Consider the following 27730-nt stretch of genomic DNA (forward strand, 5'->3'; position numbering starts at 1 on the left):
AATAATGTTTCATTGAAAATATGAAAAATTCATACCTGGAACCTGATAAGATTTTGGGCTTTTTTGAAGTTTTATTTTGAAATAGAGGAATTTTTTCTTACTCATGTGGTAAACGTTGAAACCCTAGAGAAATGTGTAAAGGAGAAAGTGGGAATTCTCCATAGTCCTGTACTATGGAGACCATCTTCTTTATAGTTTGGTTAGAGCCCTCCAGCTTTTTGTCTATTTTCTTGCTGGTTATTTTTTTCTTACAGTTGGATTGTTCAGTCGAGTTCCTTTTTCTTGGATTATAGTGCCAATAAACTCCTTTTCTAACCTCATTTGGATTGTGTTTCTTGCTACTTATACCCAAAATTATCTTTACTGATACATATTTCTATGCTAATAAAATTTCTATGCTATGTTTTCCTGGGTAGATTTTCTTAATATATAAACTCATATTTTAAAAATCTATGATTTGTATTTTGAAGTTTTGACTTTAGATAATGAGGCAATAAGTAGTTTTATATACTCACACAGTTGTTGAATAGATCTCTAGAGAAAGCTAGTAGAAAAGTAAAAAGGTTCAGACATTTTGGGGATAGATTATATCAAATTACCATAGAAGAAAATGGCACCAATTTATGTTCTATCAATAGGGCAGAGAGTGCCTGTGTCTTCCCAGCTAGATGGTAGTTTAAATCTTTGCAAATAGAATAATAATAATAAATAACGTCTTTACTTGTATTTTAAAATTCTGGAAGAATACCTTTTAACATATTACATATAGTGGGACAAAGACAAAATGATAGCAGATTTCTTGTTTAAAATGATACAAACTAGAAGACCATGGAACAATATCTTAAAGTACTGAGAGAAAAACCAACAACCCAGAATTCTATATCCATTGAAACTCTACCGGGCTTTTTTGGTTATCATATAAATCGGTAGGCTGATTCAATGCAATTCTAATAAAAATGTCAATGGGCTTTTTTTTTTTTTCTTTAAAGGAACTGACAAGTGGATCTCAAATTCATATGGCAATGCAGTGTCTGGCATAATTAAAGCAACTTTGCTGAAGAACAAAGTTGGAGGACTTACACTATCTGAATCCAAGGCTTATTCTAAAGCTATAGTGATCAGGGCAGTGTGGCATTGGGATATACAAATAATGAATGGAATAGAACAGGGTCTAGAAATAACCTATGTGTACATGGTCAACTTATTTTTTGATAAAGCTACAAAGGCAATTTAATGAAAGAAGGATAATTTTTTCAACAGATGTTGGAACAATTAGACATCCCTCTGTAAAAAATTAACTTTGATACCTGTCTCACACATGTACAAAATTAACTCAATGGATCACAGACCTAAATGTAAACATAAAACTACAAACCTTCTGAGAAAAAATACTTGCGACTTGAAATCAGGCAAAGATTTCTTTAAAATGGCATCAAAAGCAAAATCCATAAAAGAAAAATTAGACCTTATCAAAATTAAGAACTAGGGCAGCCTAGTTCTTTTTTTTTTTTTTTATGTTGGAAATGAGTTTAATATGTACAGTACTGAGTACATTCCATTGGCAATGGGAATTAGCTGACGAAGACTCCTTTTAAGTGTGTGCTGCTTGTTCTCTGTTTCTGAAGGTGCAGATGCCAGCATTTTTCAATAAAAACTCAGTAAGTCATGAACCATAAAAGAAAAATTAGACCTTATCAAAATTAAGAACTAGGGCAGCCCAGGTGGCTCAGCGGTTTAGCACCACCTTTGGCCCAGGGCGTGATCCTGGAGTTCCTGGATCGAGTCCCGCATCGGGCTCCCTGCATGGAGCCTGCTTCTCCCTCTGCCTGTGTCTCTGCCTCTCTCTCGAATAAAAAAAAAATTATGCTTATAAAAATTAAGAACTGCTCCACTTTGGTGGACACTTGTAAGAGTGAATATACAAGCTTTGGAGAGAAAACATTTGTGAATCATTCTGACATAGTATTTATGCCCAGAGTATAATTTTCAAACTCCTAAAACTCAGTAACCAGAAACAATGTGTGAAGATTAGGACACTTTGCTAAAGAAAATATATGGATGGCAAATAGATGTATGAAAAGATACTCAACATTATCATTATTGAGGAAAATGCAATTTAAAACCAACAGAGGCCATCACACCTTGTAGAATGTTCAAAATTAAAAATGACCATCATATCAACTATTGGCAAAGATAGAGAGTAACTGGAATTGTCTGATACGCTGCTGGAAGGAATATGAAATAATGACAGGACTTTGGAAAATAGTTTGGTAGATTCTTTAAAAGTGAAGCATGCATTTATGATCCAGCCACTTCACTTCTAGGCATTTACTGAAGAGAAATGAAAACCTACATCCACACAAACACTTGTACACAAGTATGATGGCAACTTTGTATGTAACAGCCAAATCTGGAAACAACCCAATGTTCATCAATGGATAAATGGAGAAACAAATTTTGGTTGTATGTATGTAATGAAGTAGGCAATTCATGTGGTGCATTATTGATACTTGCAGCAATACATAGGCCTAGTGACAGGAACCAGACCACAAAAATGACATGTTATGATTCCATTTATGTAAAATTCTAGAAAATGCAAACTAGAGAGCAAGTTGTGGAGAGTGGGGGAGAGGGCAGAAAATAAGGGGAGGATTATAAAGGGATAGAAGGAAACTTTGGTGATGTGTAATGGATACACTCATCTTGATTGTGTTGTTGGTTTTATGAGGGTGTATATGTCGAAACTTCTAATGTATTCTGTACGGGTGTATAGTTCATTATATGTCTATTATATAAATTATATACTTCAATAAAGAGTTTTTTGTTTTATTTATTTTAAAAAGATTTTATTTATCTATTTGAGGGAGAGGGGAGAAGGGGCAGAAACTGAAGCAGACTCCCCGCTGAGCAGGGAGCTCAATGCAGGTCTCAATCCCAGGACCCTGAGATCATGACCTGAGCCGGAGGCAGATGCTTAATCTACAGAGCCACCCAGGGATCCCAAGAGTTTTTTTGTTTCAAATCTTGCACCAAAGAAACCAATATTAACCACAGGTGCATTGATCTAGAACATGGACTTAGAGGCTGATACACTGGGGTGACAGATCCAACTCTGCACCTTGGACAAATTTCTATCTGTAAATCTCCATTTCTTCATTAGAGAGGATAATGGTGAATTAAAAATGTATTCTCACAGACTTAGCATAATGCTTCAACAGACTTATGACAAGGATCACTTGTACTAGTGTATATAAATCATATGTAATTATAGAAGTGGGAACCCAACCCCACTGTTGGTGGGAATGTAAACTGCTTTGGCCACTATGGAAAATGGTGTGGAGATAACTCAGAAAATTAAAAGAACTCCCAGATGATCTAGCAATTCTATTGAGTGTGTATCCAAAGGAAATGAAAATATCAAAGATACCTATACTCCATGTTTATTGCAACATTATTCACAGCAGCCAAGATATGGAAACATCCCAAGTGTTCATCAGCGGACAAATGGATGAAGATGACATGGTATATGTACATATAGTAGAACATTCAGCCACGAGAAAAAAGAAAATCCTGCCATTTGCCAGAACATGGATGGACCTTGAGGACATTATGTCAAGTGAGATAATTCAGATATAAAAAGACAAATAATGTATGAAATAGTTTATAGGTGGAATCTGAAAAAGCCAAACTTGTAAAAAGCAGAATGGTGGTTACTGGGAGCTCATAAGAAAAGAGGAATAGGAGTGGGAAAAATTAGAGAGGGAGACAAACCATGAGAGACTTCTAATTCTGGGAAACAAAGAGTTGCAGAAGGGGAGGGGGGTGTGGGGGTTGGGGTATTGGGTGACGGGCACTGAGGGGGGCGCTTGATGGGATGAGCACTGGGCGTTATATGTTGGCAAATTGAATTAAAAAATAAAAGTTTTTTAAAAAGAGGAATAGGAGAAATGTTGTTTAAGGGTTTAAACTTGCAACTGGCAGCTGAGTAGGTCCTGGAGAGTTAAAGTACGGAATAGTGATTATAGACAACAATACTGTATTATAAACATTCAGCCTGTTAAGAGACTAGATCTTAATTACTCCTTTCACAATGAAGTGAAAATTGGGCGATAGGTCAGCTAATGGTACAGGGTGATCATACATTATTTGGGTGTGTTGAACCCCACATGTTGTACACCTTAAACATACACAATGATCAGTCTATTACATTTCAGTAAAAAATTGCCTGCATGATAGTAACTACTCAGTAATTAGCCTTTTATTGTTAGACTGGAAACTGAGGGATAATTCTCAGGAAATACACTTTTGGGTCAGTGGGAGATTGAGGCCATGCAGTAAACACAAATGCAAGTGTCCGTGAAGTTGGTGTCTGTCTTTGCCACATCGTGAAATTCAGCTGCCTCACTGCTGCAAGCGTGCTCCGAAGCTTTGCAGAAAATACAAGTTGCTCTTGTACCAGGAACCAGTCCCTTTGGAATCTGCTTTGCTGGATTGATCTTGAGAATTCTGTAAAATAAGTTATAAACAAACTCTTTGCGTGGTGAATGCTAATCAGCTGAAAATGAGACCAGTGTCTAGAGCCTGGTTTAGAGATCCTGTTCCTCTGCTGCACAAATCCTGCCTTGTTCCTAAAGATACATCCTGTAAGAATAGATTTTGAGGGTGGACGGAAGTGGCTTTTAACACAGATGGCAGAAAGGGAGATGCCAGTCAATTTAAGCCTGACCCCCAGGGGCCTCATGAAGGCCGTCTGTGCTTTCAGATTTTAGAAATTGTAGTACTCGAGGCTGCACCTTGGATAGGGTAGCATTTGTGCTGGATTTGTGGGAATCATGATAATATGTTATTTGTGAATACTTCACTGTGGGTGCACTGTGGTCAAATTTTCATCCCAGTACCAAGGAGCAGTGATTGCTAGTGGGGGAGAAAGTAAACTTAAAAAAAGTGATAGACTAGAGTTGTTTATAATTATCCCATAATGCCTTCAGTTGGAGTGTTCTGAAGACCAGTCAGCCTTCAAAACCGTAATGCATCCATTTTTTTTTTCCACAGATAATTGAGCTGATGACACATATCCTGCTCAATCCACATCAAGATGGCAGTGATTTGAGCATGTCCAGTACATGGAGACTCCATGCTTTCTTGGAAGACAGCACTGAGGGCTCTGTGAGACTAAGAACCCAGTTTGAATGGTTGTGGTCATAACCATAGCAACAGGCCCAGAGCCTGCCTGAATTTCCTAGGTGTTGAATCAATGCTTGTTGAGTGGCTGATTGATCTCTGAAGCCTGCTACTCTCTCAATGACTTATTTTTAAAAATCTATTTATGCATCCTCTGTCCATCTACTATATTCCTTCATGGAATAGAGGTGCTTTTCATGTATTCATGCATATAATTCCCACAACCCTATGAGGTGGGTACTATAATTATATCCACATCTTACAGATAAGAAAACTGAGACACAGGGAGATTAAGCAATTTGCCTGAGGTCACACAGCTGTGACTTGTGGAGCTTGTACGAATAACTTTGCGGTGTTTTCCATACCTTGATTTCATTCATTTGTTCACTCATTCACTTATTTTTACAAAGACCATCTTTCTCCAGAGGCCAAGGACAAGGTCCTTGGGATGTAGGAAGAACTGGAGTAGGATAGATTTTCTCCCTCTCTCTTTAAAAAAAAAAAAAAAAACTTTTATTATTATTTTTTTTTAAGAGAGTGCACTTACAAGTGGGGTGGGGAGGGCAGACAGAGAAGGAGAGAATCTCAAGCAGACTCTGCTGAGCCTGACGCTGGGCTCCATCCCATGACCCTGTGACCATAATCTGAGCTGGAATCAAGAGTTGGATGCTTAACAGACTGAGCTACTCAGGCATCCTGAGATTTTTCTCTTTTCACACTTATCCTAACCTATGATTTTAATTTATACTGAAGGTAGAAAAGGCGAAGGCCCAAAGAAATTCAGCTATGTGTATGTGTATGCAAATGGTGCATGAGTCCACAAGGTACGCCCTGTTTGGGGGCGGGGGTTGGGGAGGCATGGTGGAGAGAAGTATAGAGACTCAGAGTAACCTTAGGATCCTAGTGAGAACTTGGCAATGAATCTTTTTGGAAACATAACAGTAAGACTTTTCTGACATTAAAAATTTTTGTTCTCGTGTCTTGGGTGATGACATTCGCCTTGAAGAGAAGATTAACAACATTAACATAGCTGAAAATTCTCTTGAAGCTAAGAAAAGTAGCATTTAATAACAAATTTTGACCCTTGAGCATTAAAATATGTATCAGTGACTATACATAATCAATTAGATTTGGCTTTTCTGTAACATTAACCATGGTGATGTTTGGATTTTAAGGAAAAAATAATTAGGCTAAAAGCAGCAGTAGTGATTGTAATCCATATTCCATTTTCTAAAACTTCTGTGGGTAAACTTCCCCTAACAGACATGGTTTGGTTTTGCTGATGGCATAATCTTAATAATGAATAATTCAAAGAAGCGCACAGCAAATGTTAGCTGAAGACAGGAAAAAATACCTTTGAATTCCTATTCCTTTTATGGGTCTTTGGAAACCACTGCCTATCAATATAGAGCCTCTCTCTAAGGGGGAAATGGGCGCCCTTCTTAGGCTTAATGGGAAATAATGGTGTGATCTGTGAAGCTCTTTTCCTGGAAGCCTAAAATAGAGATAAACCTGGATCTCTCCACATCTCTGCTCTAGCATTTGGAATATTAGCAAATGAGGGATGTCCAAGTGGCAGGCTTTTTCCAGGGGAAGCCAACAATCCACCTGAAGTAGTGCTGGTCTCTGGTGTGCAGGTCTGGGGGGGAAACCAAAATGAAAACGGATCCTGTAAGTGCAAATTCCAGCTTGCGCTGTTGTTTTCCAGTTTCTCCATGCCCAGAATGAAAATCCTTTGCTTTCTGAATTCTGAGACTGTTAGGCAGCCGGCTTGCGGAGGGGAGCCAATGGGATTGCATGCGGTCAATCAGAGAGCCTAACTCCCTCCTCCAGTCATCAGGGGGCACAAGGCTGCTCCCGATTTAGCTGACCCCCTCCTGTAAGTGATCTTATACTTTGTTGGTCACATACATAGAAGCAGACATCTCTGCAGAGGCAAATGTGTTTAAGTGAATCAAGTGGTTGAATGTCTTTGTCTCCATATACTCACTGTTTCTACCTTTGCTATGGAGCCCCAGTTTCTTCTGGATATGTTAGGAGCCTTTTAATCTGATGAATTGGCACTGACAGAGGAAAAGGCAGGGGTGATGGAAGCTTGAGGAATTGGGAGCAGGAAGGAAAACTTTGCTTGTCCCCTGAGCAGTTGTGCTCAGTGGGCTGGATGCTCCCTCCCCTGCAGCGAGCATTTGAAAATGTGGGGGTGTTTCTGGTTGTCACATGACTGGGGGGCGCTACCAGACCTTTCTGGTAGGTCTTGTAATGTGGAGACAATTGTATAAAACAAAGACATGCTGTATCAGTTTCTTATGGCTGCAGAAACAAATTGCCACAGACTTACTGGCTTAAAATAACATAAATTTGCTGTAATTCTCGGTTCAGCCTGGGTCTCTGGTTGGGCTAAGGTCAAGGTATCAGCAGAGCTGGCTCCTTTCTGGAGGCTCTAGGGGAGAGTCTCTTTCACTGTCTTTTCAAGCTTCTAGAAGCTGCCGGCATTTATTCCTGGCTCCTGGTCCCTTCCACCATCTTCAAAGCTGGCAGGGTAGCATCTTCAAATCTCTTTGAATTCCACCTTCCATTGTCACATTTCCTTTTCATGCTCCTGTCTCCCTCTTTCCATTACAAGGACCCTGTGATAGCACTGGGCCCACCCTGATATCCCAGCATTATCTTTCCATTTCGAGATTTTCAACTTCATCACATCTAAGTCTCTTTCATTGTATAGGTAACATATTCAGGAGTCCCAAAAATTAGAGCAGAGAAGTCTTTGACAGAGGGCATTACTCTATCTACCACATATGCCTTCCCCCAGTGCCAAAAGCCATGTTGGACTTGATTTGCCAAGACTTGGGTGGTGGTCTTTTCTTTTTGGTGATCGCAGGAGTTTTGTTTCCTTCTGATTTGATAGACCCGATGCTTTGGCAAGGGCTTTTGAGTAAATGAGTGGGATGCATGAGTAATGAGTGGGATGTTCCAGGCCAAACAAACTTTCCGGCCTCCTAAGACTAGTGCTGGGCAGTATTGATCATACCCATTTACCCCATCTTTCTCTGAACTATCAGTATGAGGTCCCAGATATTTTTCAAGTCTCAACAACATATCTTTGACTGGAGATTCCATAGTATGGCCAACTGAATTACTCTTTCTTCCCAGAAGCAACCCTCATGACTTCCCTTCATCGCCTGGCCCAGCTAAGTTGGCCAGTTTCCTTACTGGTTTCACTTCCATCCCTGCTCAACCATTTCCTCCACACGTACTTAAATTTGTCAACCTAGATCACGGGTGGGTTTTGTATTCTTCTCTATGCTCTGTGTAACGTCCAGGTTTTTTTCCAATAAGTATTTCAATAATTAGAAACCCCTTTAACAAACTCCCTGATTAAGAACCATCAAGGGTGTCTTCCCTGTCTTCCAGGATTTGACTTTCCTTTCCAGTATGAGCTGTGTTTTTTTTCCTCAGGGCCCCTCTGGATCTTGCATTCCACCTCTACTATGACACCCACTCATTTCATCCATTTGCAGCAATTATTTGAGTATGGGCTGTGAGCTGGGCCCTGTGTTGTCACACTGCAGAACGTATATAGTTTACACTTCTGTCTCCCTTGTAGACTGAGTTCCATGTGATATATAAATTTATGCAGACGGAATCTTTCAAAACTATGCTGACATACAGATATCAAGTTGACTACAATGCAGGAGGAAACACATTTTCTAAGAGGAAGACAAAGTTTTACAGCTGCTCTAAGCTGGCATGCTATTTTGCTGTATAATAGCTTGACTATATAATTGCCTAGTGGTTGGTATGAAGTGTTGGGCTTGAGAGATATCCATCTTGAGATTTCCATTTTGGTTCCTTGGCCTAGATATTTTCACATCTTTTTCTGAGGTTAAAATTGCCAGAGTGACATTGAGCTCCTAGTCCAAGGCCAGCTGATAAGACCTTGAGGTAGCTCTGGGGATAGAAGTCAAGGTTAGAAAGTTAGTCAGGGGTCTACCCAGCCTTGATTCCAGCCCTGCCCTCCCCTGGGACAGCCCTTCTGCTGGAGTGGACAATGTGTAGAAAGGCCGTGCCCAACAACTTATGTAAGGGAGCCATATTGGGCACTTGGACCATTTGGAACTTAGACTGAGACTTGTCAAGGGGAGTAGCTAAGGTCTTAAGACTCCCAATCTGTGACAACTATTGTATCCCTGGCTTTGTCATTTCTTTATTCTACATGTTTCACCCTCCCCAGATCTAATGAAATTCTTGATCTGTGGCTTCTCATCAACCAGTTTACCACTTGTCTTCTAGTCCCTTCCCTGTGTCCCTGTCTTTCCTCATCTCATCTCTCTTCCTCTTCCTCAAACATTTAATGAGAAACTATTCCTGTGTCAGGCAGGCAATTTGATAGAGAATGGCCTCATAAATAAATGGTTGATTTCTCTCTTTACCACATATGGGTATTGAGGAATTGCTGTGTGTCTGACATTGGGACTAGCATGTTCAGAAGGTGGGAGATGAGAGATGATGACAAATTTGAGGAACTAAGACAGGTCCAGCCTGACTAAGCACAGAGTAGGAAAAGGGGGGCAATCTGAGCAATGATGCAGGAGGGGTAGCTAGCAGCCAGGACATGCAGGGTCTTGAGAGCCATTTTGGATACTGGCCTAAGAGCAGTGGGAAACCATGGGAGCATTTAAGCTGAGGAGTGACATGGTCAGATATGTATTTTGTTGGTGTTTCTGTGGACAGCTGAGCTAAGAGGTGGGCTCAAGGAAGGTGGGGCAGTGGGAATAGATGGGAATGCAAAGATTCATGACATGAACAAATATTCAGGAGTGGGGCCCACCACCCTTGGGAACTGATCAAATATGGAGCCCCCTGCATTTAATTCTGTTATGTGCTGCTTAAATTTTGGTAACAGGTCTCTCTAGTTTCTGACACTGTGTCCATGATTTGGGATTGGGCAGATAGGGGATAGCTGGGGTAGGATGGTGAAGCAGGTGGGAGGCAGTCAGGTGTGCCAAGTGAGAAGCTGGGGGTGAGTAGAGTGATGGACCCTACGTGTCCTTCTGGAAATGTTCTTGGGAACACTGATAAGGACATCTTTGGTGGTGGTGCGGAAGGGAGCTGAGGTTATTATTACTTGGTTATTAAAGGAATAGTGGTCTCTGGAGGGCTGTAAAACTCAGTTCTCACATGTTGTCATAGAGGACTGACTCCCATGTGACAAGAGGAAGGAGTCACCAACTCTTAGGATGCATTTTGGTTCCCAGAATATTTGTGCATTTTCTGGCTGTGCCCCACCTGTTTGTTTTTCACTGGAATGCAGAGCCTCAGGACTGACTTGGTCTTACAGCCTTTGAAGACTGCCAGCCCAAAGGAACTGGAATCTAGTTCAGAAGCAATAAGAGGGATTATAAAATACGGAGAACTTATGGGCATGGAGTGCTTCTGTTCTAGGCGTTGTGTTGGATTCTCATAACTTTTCTATAGGGGAGGGGAGGCTCAGGAGAGGTGAAGGCTGCCTGGCTGCTGGGCAGGGATCACTCAGATCCTGAATCAGGTTTCAGTCAAGTGGGCTGACTGTGATTAAATGCTTAGCATTTGGAAAAGTGAACCCAGGCTGGGTGGGCTCCCACCCCAAACCCGGGGCCAATTCATCCATGTATGAGAACTGAACTCCAGCCCCAGAGCCCTCTGCTGGGACCCCTGTGATCCTCACCTTCTGTCTCCACTACTGACCAGTGGCCCGTCTGCCCAGGGGAAACCCTGGTCAAGGCCAAGGTGTTCCTTAGGTGGGCTTCCTGCCTGCTGTCTAGGAACCCCAATGCACTCAGCTAGCTTGGTTCTGCCTCCCAGGCTCAGGAGCCACAGGTGTGCTGTGCTTGGCACAGCCCAGGTGAATATTGCTCCTGCAAAGCAGGTGCTCCACAGAGAGCTTTCTGGCTTCTGCATGAAAACAACAAATCACAGCCCTCCTTAAGGATATTATAAATCAGATCCCTTTGGCACCTTTGTGAAGGAGACCAGTTGGCAAATCGTGCTGTGGAGGAGTTGATCAGCACTTAAGCTTATTGATGCTTATTGCAGAATGAATGGAACCAATCATGGGATCTCCAGGAAATAGAGGACTGTGGTCCCAGGGGTGGAGATGGAAAGTGATCACCCTGGCTGCAGTATGGAATTTCTGGAAGGCTATGGGTTCACAGGATGCTTTGTAGACTGTGTAAAGAGCTGAGGCTCCTGGCCCCAAGGATTGCAGGCCTCACCAAGACCGATGTCACTGAGGATCGAAGTTCAAATATACTGACAACCTTGCGAGATCGTTACCGGAAATACTTTAGACAGAAAGGCTAAAGACAGCTGTTGGCTTTGAGCAAGTGTTTAAAGGAGATTAAGAATGATGAGCTACGAAGAAAGGCAAAATGTTAACTTAGAGTAAAAAGGAAACGTCTGTATGTCTTGAATGCCTCAGAGACACGGAGCTATATTAAATGTCAAATTAAAAGCCAAGTAATCAATGATAATAAATGCCAGCATCTTTAAAATGCAGCAGAAGTCGGCCATGGGCTCAGTGAGGCATGGATTATTTCTGTTCCACTGATCAAATTACCTTGGTTATATCTTCTCCGGAGGCAAAAGCCTCCACATTTGGAAAGATTGTGGTTAGACATTTAGGTGAACGTCCTGGCATGAAGTAAGAATTCGAGAACTGGGTAGGAGAGTGCTTAACACACACATCCTTGTAGTGAACACACACCACTGAGCTGCTTTGCTAAGTCTGATAAATTATAAAAGGCCCCTCCTGCCCCTCCTCACTTCCACACCATCTCCCTTCTAGAAGTTTTGAAAAATTAGCACTTGATCACGCATCATCTGGTAGATGTGACACATCTTTAAGTCATGTTGTAAAACCTCAGAACATATTAGTTGTGCCTACCATTACCCCCTGAAATCCATGTTTCTGTTTTGAAAGCTGCAATTTTCCAACAAATGTGTGTTCCAAAGGATAGGCTGGACCGATAGATAACTCCTGACCTCACTCCAGCTGAGCTCTCCAGTAGGTGGGAAAAAAGGAAAAAGAAAAGCTTCACTTGGTGCTCATTAGCTTAAGGAAAATGCACATTATGTTTTCCAGGCACAGGGTTTTATGCATTGCCCGTATCCTGCCATGTTGAACTTTGTGCTTCCAAATGAGTCTGTGGAATTGGAATCATATGTTTCTGCAGTTCTGAGTGGAAGGAAAATAGTCTGGCAAGCAGTACCTGGGCTGTGTCCTCCCTTCCAGTATGAGCGCTCCTGGCTCTGACATTTGGAGGGCCAGTGCTGGGTCCCCCCCAGGAAAGTCCTGAAGGTGGTTCAAACACCGTACAAGACTCTGGTCACTGGGAGGCTAACGGGCTGCTGGTCAGAAGTGATCCTGTCTACCTTCCCTCCTCCTCTCTCTTCTCAATTCTTTACCCCTATTTCCCTCTTTTTAAAATATCACAGTTTGAAGGGCAGGTTGGATGGCTTTGGGACTCCCCTCAGTTGGCCTTGGTCCCAGTGTGCCCCCGTCACCTGATGTCCAGGGGGCACCATAGCACAACGGCAGAGAATGCCCTGTGTGCTGGTTGATTTTATGTGTCCCCTTACCTGGGATAAGTAGTGCCCAGAGGGCAGGGAAAATAGTTCTGGGGGTGCCTGAGGGTGTTTCTAGAAAAGATTAGCATTTGAATTGGTGAACTGGGTAAGCCTGGCTGCCCTCTCCCGTGTGGGTGGCCCTTCAGATCTATGGAGGGCCCCAATAGAACAAAAAGGTGGAGGAAGGACGGACTCACTCTGCTTGAACTGACCTCCCATTTTCTCCTGCCCTTGGACACTGGTACTCCTGGTTCATAGGCCTCTGGGCTCTAACTGAATGACACCATCAGCTTTCCGGGTTCTGACAGATGGCAGGATTTCTCAGTCTCCATAGTTGTGTGAACTAATTCCTGCAATATGTCTCTTCTTATATATCCCTGCACATATTCCATTGGTTCTATCAAGCCCTGACTAGTATACCCTCCTGATACTCGATTTTTGGCTGGTCTTCGGATCTGAGACCCAGTACAAATCTCCCTGGTAAGCGACATTTGATCTTTGACCTTTGTTTCCTTTCCTTTATTTTTTTTTTAAAGATTTTATTTATTTATTTGACAGAGAGAACGAACAAGCAGGAAGAGTGGCAGGCAGAGGCAGAGGGAGAAGCAGAATTCCTGCTTCTTGATCCCAGGACCCCAGGATCATAACCTGAGCTGAAGTCAGACACTTAACCAACTGAGCCACCCAGGCATCCTGAGGCCTTTGTCTCCTACACCTGAACTGCAGAGGAAAGCCACCTACCACTGCCACCATCTCCAGGGACCTCATACACAGAAGCAGATAGCAAGAAAGAGCCCTGTGTGTCCCCACGCCCAGGGCTACCATGGCCCGGCTCCTGTGTAGAAGACAGAGGAGCCCTCATACCCCTGCAGCACTCCGCAATAAGTGTGGCTCACCTTGGCCTGGAGGCCAAACAGCTGGCCCTAACAGAGCCTCGTCTCCACCACGGGCAGACAGGGATGGAGTGTGATGGACAACCCTTGAGCTGCTTTCTCTAGAGGCCACTGAAAATCACCCGTCTCTATTCTTTTTGTGTAACATCTGCCCTTTTCGGAGGATCTCTATTACTTCCACTGTGCAGAATGGTGCCGAAGTGAGGATTTACACAAATCTTAAAAAACATGGAGTAGTGTGTATTTTAGATACTGTTGCCACATCTAATTAGCCATTGAAGTCAAAATGTTTCTAACGAAATAGGGAGTTTGTAAACGATTAAATGCGAGGTCCCATTTTTCCTTTTGTACATTAGAAACAATTGTACTAGCCCCATAATGTCGTCCTGAGATGTTATCTGAAGATGAGATTGCTTTATCAAGATTGTTCTAAATAGTCAAAAGAGCCCAGCTTCATTTTCCAAAAGCTGTGAATCAAATCTGTTTTATACAATCAATAATGAGGGCGCTGACCTCATTTCTTTGAATTCGCACCAATGTAGTGTTTGTGAGACTTCGAGGCATGGATTAATGGTGAGAAACAAGGTGTTTGCTTTCCTCCCTACTTTTCCCAGCCAGCTGGGTGGTGGCTGTGCCCATCTGACCCTGAGACACAGGCCAGAGCAGATCCTGTGAGGCCACCAGGGCTCCTCTGCAGAGAACCTGACCTGGGCCCTGCTGCTGCGAGCCTCCCGTTGATCTGTGGGACAAGTGACTGCAGCTGAGGGCCTTACAACAGCAAACCACCCACATGTAGGAGCTCCCAGTTCTGTAGGTCAGGGGTCCTGCTGGGCCTCACTGGGCTAAGGTTGAGAGGTCAGCAGGGCCTGCCCTCCTTTCTGAGGCTCTAGGCTTCAAAGGAATCTGCTTTCTTACCTTCCCGCTTCTGGAGGTTTCCTGTATTTCCCTCTAACAACTTCAAAGCCAGTGACAGTAGGTGGAGGGGCGTGTCCACGGGAAAACTCTTGGACCTTGTCTTCTGTCTCCTCTTTTTCCAGGTTCTTTTAAAAAAGATTTTGTTTTTTTTCAGAGAGAGAGAGCGCACACAAGAAGGAGAGCAGCAGGGAGAGGGAGAAACAGGCACCCCACCGAGCAGGGAGCCTGATGCAGGATTCGATCCCAAGACCCTGAGATCATGAGCTGAAGGGTGATGCTTAACCAACTGAGCCACCCAGGTGCCCTTCTCTTTCCACTCTTAAGGACTCAGGCAATTAAGTGGATCCCACCCAGGGAATCCAGGATGACCTCCCATCTCCAGGTCAGCTGGCCAGCAACCTGCATCATGGCATCTGAACCCTAAGTCCCTTTGCCATGTGACATTCATAGGTTCCAAGAACAGGATATGGGCCTCTTGGGGAGGCATTATATTGCCTGCCATGCTGACCGCAGGCCTATGTTTCTGCGTGCTCCGTGCTGCTCAGTCTACCTGCCCGGGGCCTCCTGGATTCTTTGCTTTTCACATGTAGGTCAGCTTCTCTACCTGGAGCCCGAGTAGCTGCAGCTTGGGGGAAGCTGGGCCAACTGGAACACAACCCGGAGACTGCGGGGTGTGGGAGCTCGGGGCCTTTACAGAGAAGGTGGGAGGACCCGCAGAAGGTGTGGTCTTGTCTGGTCTGGGAGGTGACCCAAGGAGGGTGGAGGGGGTGGGGCTCTGGGTAATCTGCAGGGCCAAGAGCCCACTGCCGAGTAGTGAGGACTTAGCTGTGCTCGCCTGGACTCAGCAATGCCAGACAACCCGTCTCTTCCTGGAGACCACGCCGCGGTGTATGCAAACCATTGCAAAGACACAGCAAACAGGGCAGCCCGGATGGCTCGGTGGTTTAGTGCCGCCCCTTCAGCCCAAGGTGTGACCCTAGAGACCCAGGATCGAGTCCCACGTCAGGCTACCTGCATGGAGCCTGCTTCTCCCTCTGCTGGTGTCTCTGCCTCCCTCTCTCTCTCTGTGTGTGTCTCTCATGAGTAAATAAAATCTTAAAAAAAAAAAGACACAGCAAACACTGGGATTATGAGGTGCAGTCCGACAGCAGCTTAGGAGAATAACTTAACTCTGGATGACTAGGGGTTGGGTCTCCCCTTTCCCACTTACTGGAAAATCTATACTTGGCTGAAATTGATGTTTGATTTTTTTTTTTTTCTTCTGTATTCTTACATTCCTGAAGGTGACAAATAGTCTTTTGGCAAATACTGAATCTCTCCGAAATCCTGCTGACTGTGGCCTAATTTTCTTCCTCGTGCACATTGACGAGACTCCCTACAGAAGAGATTGATCCAGCTTGTTTACAGTGGGGGGAAGCAATTGATTTTAATTAAATCTTCTTTTTAGAAATCAGCAGAACGTGTCCATTTTGGGGCCCCCTCTTTTCTCAACATTAATCAACTTGTTAAATAATTTCTTCTAATTTATGGGCCCCAATTAGCCTCTCTCTGGAGACCTGGAGAATTAAGTGAGACATACCATTCACTTCCAATAACCTTGAGTCATTAATTTTGAATCCTCACATTCAGAGTTCAGGGAAATTATTCAATAAGACTTTAGACCATTTTCTAGTTTTTTTTTTTTTTTTTCATTTTGCATTCCCTGTGTCAATAATTGGCGCACAGTGGGTAAAAGTGCTGTGGATTAGAATCCCTTTGTTGAAAGGGGTCCTACTCCTGGCTCATCTTGTCTCTCCACTGCTGGACTTATCTCTGGTGGTTTCTCTGCCAGGGAACCTCAAACTTGAATGTACATGAGAACCGCATAGGGATCTTGTTAAAACAGCATTACAGGTCTCTGGTTCTGCTTTACTGGGTGGAGGTGAGGCTTGAGAATTTGCATTTCTTATTTTTTAAAATAAAATCATATATTTAAGATGTATAATGTGATTTGATACAGTGAAATGATTACTACAACCAAGCTCATTAACACATCCATCTCCCAGTTAACCACTTTTTTTTTTTTTTTTGGTCACGGAAAGTATCTGAAATCCACTCAGCAAATTTTCAGTGTTCAATACAGTATTAACTATAGTTCTCATGACCGGACATTAGATCTCTAGACTCATTCATCCTACACAACTGCAACCTTGTCCTCTTTGACTTCTCCCCACCTCCTCACCCCTGGTAACCACTGTTTGACTCTCTGGTTCTTTGACTTCAAGTTTTTTAGATTCCATATATAAATGAGATCATGCAGTTAAAAAATATTTTTAATGATTTATTTATGAGAGAGAGCATGAGCAAGTGGGGAGGAGGAGCAGAGGGAGAGGGACAGCAGACTCCATGCCGACTGGAGAACCCAATACAGGGCTCAATCTCAGGACCCTGAGATCATGACCTGAGCTGAAATCAAGAGTTGGATGTTTAACTGACTGAGCCACCCAGGTGCCCCTGAATTTTTGGAAAAAAATTCTGTCTGCCTTATTTTGCTTACCATGATGTCCTCCAGGTTCATCCATGCTACAAATAGCAGGATTTTTTTTTTAAGGCTGAATGATCCATTATGTATACACCACAATTTCTTTGTACATCTATTTACTTAGGTTGTTTCCATGTGTTGGCTATCGTGGATAAAGCTCAATGGACGTGGAATGTAGATCTCTTTGAGGTACCGATTTTAGTACCTGGAGAATTTGGATTTCTTTTAATTTTTAATTTTAATTCCGTTTGCCAACATATAACACCCAGTGCTCATCCCATCAGCTGCCCTCCTTAGTGCCAGTCATCCAGTCACCCCATCCCACCACCCTCTTCCCCTTCCACAACCCTTTGTTAGTTTCCCAGAGTTAGAAGTCTCTCATGGTTTGTCTTCCTCTCTAATTTTTCCCCATTCATTTTCCCTCCTTTCCCTTATAATCTCTTTCACTATATGAGTGAAACTATATGATGATTGTCCTCTGATTGACTTATTTAACTCTGCATCACACCCTCCCGTTCCATCCATGTCAATGTAAGTGGTAGGTATTCATCCTTTCTGCTGGCTGAGTGGTATTCCATTGTATATATAGACCACGTCTTCTTTATCCATCATCTGTCAAAGGACATCGTGGCTCCTTCCACAGTTGGGCTATTGTGGACATTGCTGCTATGAACATTGGGGTGCAGGTGTCCCATAGTTTCACTACATCAGTATCTTTGGGGTAAATCCCCAGTAGTGCAATTGCTGAGTCACAGGGTAGCTCAATTTTTAACTTCTTGAGGAACCTCCACACTGTTTTACAGAGTGGCTGCACCAGTTCCCATTCCCACCGACAGTGCAAGAGGGTTCCCCTTTCCCCACATCCTCTCCAATATTTGTTGTTTCCTGTCTTGTTAATTTTAACCAGAGAACTTGAATTTCTAACAGGCTTCCAGGTGATGCCTATGCTTCTGGTCCATGGCCACACTTTCAGCAATGCTGGTATATCTGGGCAGAATGTATTTGGAGATCTGTGTAAGGAGGAACTTTGATGGGCTATGGGGAAGGAGGGCAAGGTGATTCTGTGTCATCAGACATTTTAATGCCACAAATGGCTACTTCTGGGGGACTCTAGGAAGGAAACATAAGACACTAGGTCTCCAAAAGATAGAAATTGAGTAATGGAGGTGAGCTAAAAAATAAATCTTATAATTCTTGACTTTGGTAGCCCAGTTTTCTCTCTGTGCGATAGTACACATGAAGAGTTTCTATGTATTATCCCTCGTTACTTCTTAAAGTTTCTTTTGAAGTAATAGTTGCCACGTAAATACATCATCACTTTTGCTCAGATCTTTCGTGGTAATCCAGATTCATTGAAGTTCATCTGTATGCATTGCCTTTTTCTCCAGACTTTTTCAGTGAGCATAATTTGGGGAAGAAATGGAACTTCATTTGAGAATATAAATATCTTACGAAATTGCCTCTAAGGTAGGTAAAAATTTAATTGGCTTAATTTTCAGAGGTGCCTTAAAAAATCATTCTATCACCAGTTGATGTCAGTGAATAAGGACACCCCTCTGAGTTTGAGATTTCCTGCCTATACTTTTCATGTCTTATAAAAAAAATTTGGAGACCGATGTTTTGCCATGTTTGGGGAAGAAGCAATGATTTTGATGGAATGAAACTCTTTATAAGGCTTATTTTTAATGAAGATCATCAATGACTATAATAGGGACACACAAAACTTAAAGAAGTTAGTGAAGGTAGCATCCTGATTTTTTGATACTTAAAATATGACTTATAAAACAGATTTGTGAGGGTGCAAATATTTATAGGACACTCTGTGTAGTCTGTAAACTATTTTAGTTAAGGGTTTTCCTTAAGTAGAAAGATACCTGTCTATGATGTAGAGTCTGATTCACTTTTCAAAAATTGGATGGCACTATTTTTGGAACAAAATCATTGTGAGACATGAGGTAAAGATGTGCTGGGCAGTTGGAGAGAGAAGGGGTGAACAGATAATCATAACTAGGAATTTGTGGAGTGTCAAGGGTTTCAAGTTTTTCAGTTACGTTGGCCATGACTCAGCACTGTTTTTTCTCCTGGAAGCCAGAGGAGTTTGAAGAGACGTAAAGCTTAAAGAAAGTCCCTGGGCGACTCAGTGGAAAGTGCTTGGAAAACCTGCAGATGATCTGGGGCCTTAGTAAGGAAGAAACAAGAAATACGGAGAACCGTCAGAAGGGAGGAGTGTGTGGAAGGGGACGCGAGCCGGATTCATTGCTGCAAGTTAGTGATCCACACTCTGAATTAGGTTCTGGTCTCTTGAATTTGCAGCCCAGTTTTAGCTTTCCTTCCATATGTCCTTTTAATCGTCATAGTTGGTTATTTTTAAGCATAATTCCAGATTTTCGATGCCACCTCTACAAGGCTTTGTATAAATGCCAGGAGAGCCAGGCCAAGGAGGAGAACCAAGCAGGATTCTTCAGTTCACAAGGTGACTTTGTCAACTCCTGCTGGCTTACTTCCGTGTTTTTTTAGTTCTCCTTTTCCTTTTTTTTTTTTTAAATTTATTTTTATTTTTATTTTTTTTAGCAGTCCAATCAGGAGCAGAGAACTGCTCCTGGGTTCCAGAAATACAGAGTGACAGAGAACAATTCCTGTTAGAATGTTTAAAGATTTTATTTATTTATTCATGAGACACACACACACAGAGAGAGAGAGAGAGAGAGGCAGAGGCACAGGCAGAGGGAGAAGCAGGCTCCATGCAGGGAGCCCGACTTGGGACTTGATCCTGGATCTCCAGGATTACCCCCTGGGCTGAAGGCGGTGCTAAAATGCTGAGCCACCCAGGTGTCCCAATTCCTGTTAGAAGGTTAAAGGCTCACCGACCCCTCTCTTCTGGACTCTCAAAGAATAAATAATGACTGCCCCCTTGTTCTGGGACTGTGTGTTTTTTGACTCGCAGCTGGAGCATAGAAGAGCTGTTATCCACGCTCCATTCGTTTCACGAGCCTGCGAGGCCTCCGGTGCCTCACCTCCAGATTGCTAATTCAAACCACACTGCAGAGGAGGAGAAGGAGGGTCAGCCTTGCTTATTAAAGAGAACTGGAGCATTCCTAACGCTTCCCCTGGTTTCCTCAGGTTCCTCTTAAATACAGACCTTTCTCAGTAACCACCTCCTACTGTGCTTTGAGGCTCGGTTCAGAGTGCTTCCTCTGAGAAGACTCAGCAGGCCACTCAAGCACAAGCTGGCACTGTCCGTCTGTGTCACCCTCCAATTTTCACACGTTATCTCTAGGGTGGCAGTGGCCTCGTTGTTTTAGGTTGTTTGCACTTCTGTGTTTACAGCTCCTAGCGTAGCACCAGGCGTGCAGCCCTTATTTGGTATGTGTGACCAAACATGCTCCTTCATCCACGTTCAGCGCACATAACACGCATCTCAACACACCCCTTCAACTGGACCAAGGCCAATGTCCAAGGACACAAGTATGCAAACTGAAACTTTTCCTCCAACTATGTTGGAGCCTCCATAGGATGAGTCCAATTCTCTCTTTTTTAAAGGGCCAGTGTAAATAGAAGGACAGAGGTGTCTGGGGTTAGACCTGGATGCAAGTCCTAACTTTTCCCAATAGCCACGTGCATTTGGACAAGCATTACTCCTGTCTGTGGCCATTTCTTTATCCATGGAATGGAACAGAAATAGCATCCATTATGAGCTTAATGGGAGGATGACATGAGATGTCATCTTAATGGGAGCATGTCATGTGCTTGGTCTAGTGACTGGGATTTCTCAGCAGGTAACGGTGGCTATTCTTAACATAGAGCCCATGGCACTTGGATGCTTGCTTTCCCGTCTTAAAATTTCTCCACAGAACACACACAGGCACACCCACACTCCTGTTTCGTTTTTTTTTTTTTATTTTATTTTTTGGGTATAGCTCAGTCTTTTTGCTTTTGTACCCTGATCAGTTTAAACCATTTTGCTTGGGATCCCTGGGTGGCGCAGCGGTTTGGCGCCTGCCTTTGGCCCAGGGCGCGATCCTGGAGACCCGGGATCGAATCCCACGTCGGGCTTCCGGTGCATGGAGCCTGCTTCTCCCTCTGCCTGTGTCTCTGCCTCTCTCTCTCTCTCTCTCTCTCTCTGTCTATAATAAATAAATAAATAAAAAAATTAAAAAAAAAAATAAACCATTTTGCTTTTACCCCAGTCCTGAATATGGTTGTCAAGGTCCATGTGCCCTTTCATTGTTTTTCAGTCTCAAAATTTGCTCTAGTCTTAAGAATGCGTTTCCAGTAGTATCTTTCGTGAAATGAATCTGTCTCCCTGGTGTAGGAAGGGTTCGAGGTGACAGGTTCCCACTGGGAATCATGCCCTCTTGGCTCTGTCCTGCAGCACAGATGGACTTGTGATTTATCCATCTGGTGGCCTTAAGGGAAAATGACAGAATAATGGTGTATCCAGATGACTCTATTCCTGAGACTGAAGAAAACATGATAGAACAAAAATCAGCTGGAGCACAGCAGTGACAGCATCCTTGTTTTGCCTCTAGGGTATAATCTCCTCAGGGAGGGCTAAGACTATTCCTCTTTGTGTGAAAAAGTCTAGTGTCCTAGAATGCCAGATTTAGAACTAGAAAGAAAACCTGTTATCCTCAAGAGCACCCCATCCATCCCTGACCACTTCTTCCATTTTACAGACAATGAGACTGAGGCCTAGAGAAGAAAGGGAATGGGCCACCCAAGGAATTAGTGGGAGAAACAGGAAAACAGGGCCCAGGTCTCATGACTCCCCTAAACATAGTTTTTCCATGGAATTTAAGGCTCTTTGGCCAAACTTAAAAATATTTGGAGATCCCCCCATAGACCTGGATTTCTGTGAATACCAATGATGAAAAGGAAAACGGGCTTAGATGACATTTTTCTTCCTTTACTCTCCTTTACTCAATCTTTCCATTTCTTAGAAAGTCTGTCTACCTTGGTTATTAGGAAAATGCCACATCCACTCACTGAATGCTTTATCTCTGCTTATAGACTCAACACTCTCATCAGGTCTTAGTTTATGTCCCATAGCCACTTCACCTATATAGTGCTCCTAGCAAATATTAGCTAAAAGTGTGAAAGAACGTGTGAATGTACATTTCTCTTACCTCATCTTTATAACACCTCATCTGATTACTTTAGCATTGCTCTCCTATCCTATATGAGCTGAATATAAATAATTTTCAATCGTAATGCTTTTAAAACTAGTACTGGAATCTTATGCTCTTCTGGGGATTTGAAGCAAGTTATGGTACCCCTAAATTAGCATAAGTATATAAATTTAGATTTTTATGATTCCAAATATTCTTTAAAATGTTCCCTTCAAAACCAAATTCATAGATTCTATGCTTTTCATTTGTGAATGATTTAGGATATTTGAATCTTGTTTGAAGTTAAGGTTATTACAGCTTAGTGATTAAGGGAAAGGACAGGGGAGTCAGATTGACTGTTTGGATGCCTGCCCAGGGATCCCTGGGTGGCGCAGCGGTTTGGCGCCTGCCTTTGGCCCAGGGCGCGATCCTGGAGACCCGGGATCGAATCCCACATCGGGCTCCCGGTGCATGGAGCCTGCTTCTCCCTCCGCCTGTGTCTCTGCCTCTCTCTCTCTCTCTCTCTCTGTGACTATCATAAAAAAAAAAAAAAAAAAAAAAAATTAAAAAAAAAAAATTAAAAAAAAAAAAAAAGAATTTTTGGATGCCTGCCCAGCCTCTTACTCTCTGTACAGGCCTGGAAAGCTATGTAACCTCTCCCCAAGCTTTAATTTCCTCATTAGTAAAATGGAGACATAATAGGACCTACCCCATAGGATGATTGTGAGAATTAAGTGAACTAAAGATGCAAAGTATTTGGTTAATATCTGTCATATAGTAAATGTGTGATGAAGATTAGCTGTGATGATGATCATAATAAAATATAATAATTGTAGTCAAATGAGTATGAATGTCAAAGAAAAAAAGTGACATTGAGTAGGAAGCTTATTCCTGAAAAACTGTTCCTAGAGGTTCCCAGCAATCTAAGGAATGATTTCCATCCTTGTGTTGGCTTTATATCATGTCAATGTAGGTGGAACTGTGTTTCCCAGAATTCCTTGCCATGTCTTATTCTGGATTGAGGCTGGTCATCAAAGGATTTTGCACAAGATTTACTAGCAGAAGTGAAGTGGCAGCCACAACCCTCTGAAGGTCAGTGTAGCATGCCCCTGCTACAACAGACCCGTTGTCTTGTTGATAGTTCATTTTATTGGTGCTGGTGAGCTCACAACTCCTCCACCTTTCTTAGGACCACTTCCACCAGCTTGTCCAGGTCCTGGGGCAGGTGCATGTGCAACTCTGTGGCAAGGGACACCAGCTTCTGCCAGTTACCACATCATCGGGTCTGATGTTCTAATCTGTGTGTGGGTTCCAGTTTGTCAGTGTGTGTTCTAAACAATATTTATAGTTCCCATTGTATCCTTACCTCTCCCTCTTCATTTTCCTTCCTGACTTTCATCTCTGTCACCCTACAGTTACTTCACCCTACAGACCCATCACAAATGTGAAGTCAGCAACCTTCCATAGATTTCTTTACCTGCTCCCATAGTTTTACAGGTAACCAAGTAGTAGTTGCTGCCACAGAATATTTTAGTGAAAATAAGGAGCACTGGATAACATGAGGCAAGTTATCCATCTTGTGTGTGTTTTTGTTGTTGCTGTTTTATCACAGATATCTGCAAGTGCTACTGGGCAGCACCAGATATTTAACCGCAGGCCATTAAGTGAGCATGTGACCTGAGCCACCTACCATAAATTGGATGTTACCCACCCACCAAGCCATAAGGTTGGGTGTGCCTAGTAGCATTCCATCATCCAATATAAGCAATGTATATGAGATTAGGATAGAGCAGATAAAGTGTCAGTAGATGCATGCTCATGGAATTTACTCATTTAACCATATCCACATTGTCCTGAAGCAGCTAACCTGGTAGACCCTGAATTGCCTTTTAGAATATCCATTTACAGTGCCAGTTGGGCAAAAACACCTTGTAGGGCTGGGATCATATGCTCTAAGTCAGGAGCCAATATATGGTGCTGTTTTCATTACCTTCTTGGGACTGGGAATCAAGGAGTGAACATCAGAGTGGCTCTTCTTCTTATCCCTAGTGACCTAAAAGTTTTACTTTCCTGTCTGAGGCTTTGGGCCTGCTTGTCTAGAAATCTTAGTTCCCAAGGGATGATTGCTTCTACCAGGAGACAAAGCAATGGTTCCATTAAATGGGAAGCTGAGGCCACCAGCCAGCCACTTTGGGCTCCTTATCACAGTGAATCAACAGGCAAAAAAGAGTTTTATACTGACTGGACGGAGTGATCCTCACTGTCAAGTGTTGCTTCTATGCAGTAGAGGTAAGTACCTTTTGATACCTCTTAAAATACCCATGCCCTATGAATAAAGTCAATGGAAAAGCACAATAATAAAATTCAGCTTTGACTTCTAATAGCCTAGACCCTTTAGAATCAAAGGTTTGGGTCACCTTGGCAGGCATCATGACTAGCTGACATACTTGCTGAAGACAAAATGCCTATGGAGTAAATAGTGAAGGAAGAAAGTTATGCCAGCTATAACCACATGGTGACTTGCAGAAATAAGTTACAGAAGCCATAACAGTTATGAGCATTTCTTTGTTATGTTGACATGTCCATACTTGTGTATGTATTGCTTTGTTCCTCTCTTGCCCTTCTCCCACCATCCTACATAAGACGTATCAATAGTAGTTAACTTTATATCTCAGTATTTAAGTTACAGGATATCAAAAGGAAAGTATGACTCAGAAGAGGAATGAAAATGACCCAAAGATGCATAAAAAGATTCTGTATCCTCTTTTTTGGGGGGACCATGTTTTCAATGGTTCAAGGAATATTTGCTTGAGGGCAAGTGGAAGCATGATTTTGCTATTGTCTTTATTTGGAAGTTAAGTTTGGTTCAGAAGAGGTATGTATGGATGCTTAGCTGACAAAGGGTGGACTGTGGTGGCTTTATACTCTGTCAGTTGACCTAAGCTAAAATGATCAGTGAAATTTCAAGAAATGAGATGAAATTACTATACAACACATTAAGCTGCTGTAGATACTTTTTGCAAGGAAATAGAGTTTAAATAAAATAAAACCTTTAAAAATCCCATCACACGTATTTTGCCCAGAGTCTCCGAAACATTAGCAAATGGGGCAAATTGTAATTCTGATTAATAAGTGTTGTGGAAAAGTTGGGATTTGGAGCAGTCAAGAAATTCTTGAGATGTCTTTGGGTACAAAAAGGTGGTTTTATCAAAGCATGGGTGCAGGACCCATGGGCAGAAAGAGCTGCACTGGGTTGTGAGGGAATGGTCTATTATGTATTTTCAAGTGTATAATAGAGAGAGAGAGGTCAAGAGAGGGTTAGGGGTAGCATAAATCTCCAAGGTATTTTGAAAACAAGGCTTCCAGGACCCTCAGGGGGCTAGCTATTGTTAGGAAAAGGTCATTTATTACTGTTTAGTAAGAACTCAGTCATGAGACCCTTCAGATGTATCTCAGGGGCCATATGCTTGCAGGGTGACTGCCAATGTGTATCTTGGGGGGTCGAGACAAAGGAAGTTTTTGAAGGAATTTCTGTATGTTTGAAGAAGACTCACAGGATCCTGGGGGGTCGGACTGAGATTACCTTTTGCCTTTAGCAAAGTGTCAGCATTGAGGCAGCTGAGCTCCCAGAGGAAGGTCACTCTGCCTATTTCAAGGACTTACCAATGGGCTGTTAAGTAGGAAGGAGATTCAATTTTTTCTTTTGCCTTTGTTTCCCACATCGATAAGCACTCAGGAGATAAAATGAAACCTGGCGAGTTTTGGCAAAAGAAATTGGCTTCACTGGGTTGTGTATTGAATATAGGATTTTTTCAGAAGTCTTGAGAAACAGATGAAGCAAACCTGATTCCCCATGGTCAGAAAGCTGAGCTGAAAATAGTTGAATATCCAACAAACTGAAAGACACAGCAAAGTCAGGGCTGTGTCTGCAAGTGCAAGATGAACAATGACCGTGAGGCAGGCTCACATGAGAGAGGTGTGAATTAAACTCCTCTCTTCCTTGGCTGGTTGGGGTGTCTTGAGTCTGTAAGAAGGAGGGCATTAGCAGCCCTACTGATCCACTCTCATGATATGAAAGTCAAAAGAAGGTGAAAGAATCTTTTCAACAAATTGTGCTGGGAAAACAGAATTTCCTAACACAAAAGAATGAAGTTGGACCTTTTTCTTATACCACTTACAAGAATTAACTCAAAATGCATTAAAGACTTAAATGTAAGACATCAAACTTACACAAGAAAATGCAGGGAAAATCTTCACAACATTGGACCTGGCAATGATTTTTTTTTAAAGATATAACATTAAAAGCATAAGCCACCAAAAGTAAATAGATGAATGGGACTATATCTAGCTTAAAATCTTTTGTGCATCAAAGGACACAATGCCTAGAGTGAAAAGACAATCTTTGAAGTTGGAGACAATATTTGCAAACCCCTTTCTGATAAGGGGTTAATATCCAGAATGCATCAAGCAGTCCGGCAAGTTGACAACAAAAAAAATCAAATAACCCAATTAAAATATGGGTTTAAAACTGAATAGACATTCCTCCAAAGATTATATACAAATGGCTAATAAGCATATGAAAAGATGTTCAACATCACTAATCATCAGAGAAATGCAAATCAAAACCACAATGGGATATCACTTCATACTCATTAGGATGGCGACTACGGAAAAACCCCTGCAGAAAATAACAGGGTTGGCAAGGATGTGGAGACATCAGAACTCTTGTGCACCGTTGGTGGGAATGTAAAATGGTGCAGACACTACGAAAGCAGTATGAAATTTCCTTAAAAAGTTAAAAATATGATCCAGCCATCTCACCTCTGGGTATCTATCCGAAAGGATTGAAAGCAAGGCTTCAAAGAGACATTTGCACACCCCTGTTCATAGTAGCACTGTTCACAACACTTGAGAGGTGGAAGCAACTTGGGGCACCCAGGTGGCTCAGTCAGTAGAGCAAGACTCTTGATCTTGGGGTCATGAGTTCAAGCCCTATGTTGGGTGTAGAGCCTACTCAAAAACAAAGGTGGAAGCAACCCAAATATCCAGAGATAGATGAATGGATAAATAAAATGTGGCATATACAGACAATGAAATATTGTTCAGCCTCAGAAAAGCACTGTCACATGCTACAGCATAGAAGAATCTTGGCATTCTGTTGTATGAAATAAAGCAATCACATAAAAACAAATACTGAATGATTCTGTTTATATGAGGCATCTAAAGTTGTGAAATTTATAGAAACAGAAAGTAGGGGGGTGCCTGGGTGGTTCAGGAGGTTGAGCGTTCGACTTGATTTCAGCTCAGGTCATGATGTCAGGGTTGAGAGATCCAGCCCCTACAAGGAGCTCCACACCCAGCAGGGGGTCTGCTGGAGATTCTCTCTCCCCCCTCCCCTGACCTCTTGCAGGAGTATGAAACAGAAGAGTGGCTGTCAGGGGCTGAGGAAATGGGATATGAAGATGATAAATTTTGCTGTGTTTACAACAGTTTTTTAAAAAGGGAGA

At 42.5% G+C, this 27730-nt stretch overlaps 1 long non-coding RNA gene across 1 annotated transcript in view; it reads left to right on the forward strand.

The window, feature by feature from the left end:
* Window positions 1–16575, forward strand: part of LOC140595737 (uncharacterized) — a 38892-nt gene extending 22317 nt beyond the window's left edge. Inside the window, exon 3 of the long non-coding RNA XR_011997603.1 lies at window positions 13345–16575. This is a non-coding gene — a long non-coding RNA (uncharacterized lncRNA). The remainder of the gene's footprint in view (window positions 1–13344) is intronic.
* Window positions 16576–27730: the final 11155 nt, after the last annotated feature.

Source organism: Vulpes vulpes, chromosome 15 (assembly GCF_048418805.1).
Source record: "Vulpes vulpes isolate BD-2025 chromosome 15, VulVul3, whole genome shotgun sequence".
Taxonomy (NCBI): Eukaryota; Metazoa; Chordata; class Mammalia; order Carnivora; family Canidae; genus Vulpes; species Vulpes vulpes.